Source organism: Perca flavescens, chromosome 15, assembly GCF_004354835.1.
Source record: "Perca flavescens isolate YP-PL-M2 chromosome 15, PFLA_1.0, whole genome shotgun sequence".
In the NCBI taxonomy this organism is placed as follows: Eukaryota; Metazoa; Chordata; class Actinopteri; order Perciformes; family Percidae; genus Perca; species Perca flavescens.
Window position 1 is genome coordinate 30,987,824 of NC_041345.1, and position 2,937 is coordinate 30,990,760.

Here is a 2,937-nt window from a genome sequence, read left to right on the forward strand (position 1 = left end):
CAAACAAAAACCTTTTAATTTATCTGCAACTTTTACCACATAGGTAATTCAATGACAATGATTCAAGGGGCTGACCGTTGATAACTGTCTAAATGCATCCAAAGCCAGGGGAATTCCTAATCCCAAAGCTCATTTTTGCCTTAAAGGTGTTGTAGTTTTCCAGGAATGGCAACATTAAAGTATTGGCACATGTATTTGCCTTAGGGAGTGTTGAACTGGCCAGGAAGTGAAGGCGTGGCTGAGGTTCCATACCAGCAGGAGGTATGCATGGCACACCTGTGGCAAACATGAAGACCTCCTCCAGGGTTACTTCACTTTGACTTTCTAAAAGTAGAAAGCAATTAGAATGAACAACATCCACAACAACTGTGGAACTGTTAATTATAATTTCTGTGGATAAAAATAACACAATTAAAAGAAAATTCACCAACCTTCACAATCAAGAAGGTAGACTGCCCACAAAGATAGTGTTTTTTCCTCCTGTACCCTCTTGTTGCTTACACGCAGACTTAGCTCTGGTCGGAAGATATTCTCAATGTCCGTAGCAGATAACTTTATCTGACGGGCAGAGAACAGGCCTTTGTATAGCTCACAGCATTTTCATTTACAGGTTAAAGCCTCCCCTAGAATTAGAAGGAGGGGGATCATGGGGGGACAACTGCCAAGCAAGGCCCACGTCAATTTCCGACAATTTATGGCAATTTTCGGTGTTACGTTAAATTGCCGTGTGCAGTCATAAACCTGAAGTTCCACGACAATCTACAGTGACGCATACTGACGAAAATCCCACTTTTCATGCAGTGAGGTGTCAGGACTTCAGAATGCTGCTACAGCACTGTTACACCTGCAAGCTGTAAAGCCCATCCTTGAATCTGAAATACAACAGGTTACCAGAAAATTGGAATGTGCACTACAAGACAGCAACACCATGTTTTACCATGAACAATACTTACTAACAAAAACATACCTTTCAATTGCACTATGGTTTCTGTCAATTATGTATGACCCTGAGGTACTCCTTTACAATCGACTGCTTTTCCTCCACTGATCTTACATATTAGAAGCACCCTTGTTAGGCTGGGCTGTCTGGATTTAAACGCAGACACGGAAAAAGGTCAGAACAGGTATTGAGGTTTATTGAACACAAAAAAATGAGTGATGCAGGTGCTGGATATCCCCTGGGGCTGAGAGCGGGTAGACAGGTGAGAAGCAGGTTCGAAAGAAGAATAAGGCTCAGACAAGCAGACTGGGCTTCCAGGGCTGTAGTGGGAATCTGGACACAAAAACACAAAAAGTCAAAACAAGGCTTGCAACAGGTATACAAAAAAAAAAAAAAAAGCAGTCTTTGAAAACACTGAGGCTGGCCGTAGCGAGTGTTACCACTTGGGTGAACGGACGATCTGTCAGAGACTAGTTGGAAGGCTGGGGTTTTAAAACAGGAGAGGTGATTGCTGGATGTGAATCAGGTGAACAGGAAGCCACAGGTGTCTTGACGAGGAGGGAGAGAGCCAGGAGCGCCACACCCACTCAGCACATGACAGACAAAAAACAAGGGAGAGGGAAAACAGACAGCACCATGACAACCCTGCTGTTTGCAACATGGTGCTGCTCTGTACCATTAGGTCTCGCAGGGTCTCCATTGAGGATGCATTGTGTATCTAAAAAAAATATATGATGACCTTAACTCATTTGAAATTTAAAAAGTAATTATATAATAGTAATATTAAAAAACTACCTTGAAATAAGTGGACAAAACTGCAGCCTTCACTAAACAACAACCTTTGCTAGAATTTTACACCCTCATACCTTTCGTAACACTTTCCATTTCCTCATCTGTAATGTCTCCTATAGATGAGTTGAAACTGGACTGCTCTGAGATGTGGCTGACCAGATCCTTTGAGAGGAAATTTGGACCAAGTCCTCCATGTACTATGGATACAGCAATCATCTTTCCTGCCAAACTATATTCATCCTCTCTGATTGCTGCTTATGAAAATACATAGTAATCATGTTAAATCAGTTTTTATTGTTAAACAAGAATGGCATGGTTGAATGATGTAGTTCCTTTAAAACACTCCACACAAAACAGTACCTGTTGAGTTGTAGACAAGGTAGCGGCTCTCCGCAGGTCCATCAAATATGGGTTGTTTGTTCAGGCTTTTCATCAGGAGTGAGAGGAATTCTTTTTTTGGGCCACCTGTATCAATACCTTCCTCAAACATGCTAGCATCATCAGAAAACTTTACTAAGAGGTCCTTCCTTTCAGAGAATGTTCCTCTTTTGAATCCTCTGACGGCACCATCCCAGTCAGAGCGGCAAATGTGAAATCTGCTGACGGCGTGGCGAACAATCTGGAGTGCCAGGTTTGCAATCACTTCTGAAATGGATCGCTGTTCTACCTGGTCTGGTGGAAGACACATTGAACCAGAAAAAAACAACAGTTGTAGTAACTTGATTTCTTACTCTGGATCCTGAAATATCATGAGTGACAGCATCACTGTATCCGGAGTCCTCTGAATCCTCTACTATAATGGGTGCATACAGTTCTGTGTATTTGCTGAAAAATTAAGGCAAGGCAAGGCAGCTTTATTTATATAGCACATTTCAGCAAAAGGGCAATTCAAAGTGCTTTACATAAAACATGAAAGAGCATTCAGAAAACAATTTAAAACAATTTAAAAACATTCAAAGTCAAGAATAAAATTTACAGTGCAGTATAAGAATTTAAAAAACTGAGATAAACATGAAAGAGCAGTTACAAAACAATTAAAATCAATTAACAACAAACATTAAAAATTTAAAAACAATAAAACAGTTAAACATATAAATGCAGATAAAATAGGTTATTTAAAGAAAGGCAAGAACAAAAAGATAGGTCTTCAGCCTTGATTTAAAAGAACAGAGTTGCAGCGGACCTGCAGTTTTCTGGGAATTTGT

The 2,937-nt window shown here is 40.4% G+C and overlaps 1 pseudogene; it reads right to left on the reverse strand.

The window, feature by feature from the left end:
• Positions 1 to 838: 838 nt before the first annotated feature.
• On the reverse strand, positions 839 to 2,420 carry LOC114570223 (G2/M phase-specific E3 ubiquitin-protein ligase-like; annotated as a pseudogene).
• Between the last annotated feature and the right edge of the window lie 517 nt (positions 2,421 to 2,937).